Genomic DNA, 231 nt, shown 5'->3' with positions numbered 1-231 from the left:
TCTGCGTTAAAAGATCAAGTCGAAACATCTGGCCAGTATGAGAAAGGCACAACAATATAAATTCCTCAATGTTTTGATCATTCACCTAGCTTTTAAGTGTTTTTTCGCGACCTATGATCCTGTGAGTGTGCTCAAATTTAATAACATCGCAGGCACTCCCTACGTTAACGGGTTGGAAGGTACAAAATTCTCTCATCTGAACAAATCAGTTCGAGAGTCTTAGCACTGTTG

At 39.8% G+C, this 231-nt stretch overlaps 1 protein-coding gene across 3 annotated transcripts in view; it reads right to left on the bottom strand.

The window, feature by feature from the left end:
* Positions 1–231, bottom strand: part of LOC107037544 — a 68,678-nt gene that overhangs the window by 44,646 nt on the left and 23,801 nt on the right. The window lies entirely within an intron of this gene.

Source organism: Diachasma alloeum, unplaced genomic scaffold (genome assembly GCF_001412515.2).
Source record: "Diachasma alloeum isolate Michigan unplaced genomic scaffold, Dall2.0 Dall_scaffold_00255, whole genome shotgun sequence".
In the NCBI taxonomy this organism is placed as follows: Eukaryota; Metazoa; Arthropoda; class Insecta; order Hymenoptera; family Braconidae; genus Diachasma; species Diachasma alloeum.
The sequence above is the reverse complement of the archived record's forward strand: the minus strand, read 5'-3'. Positions and strand labels throughout refer to the sequence as shown.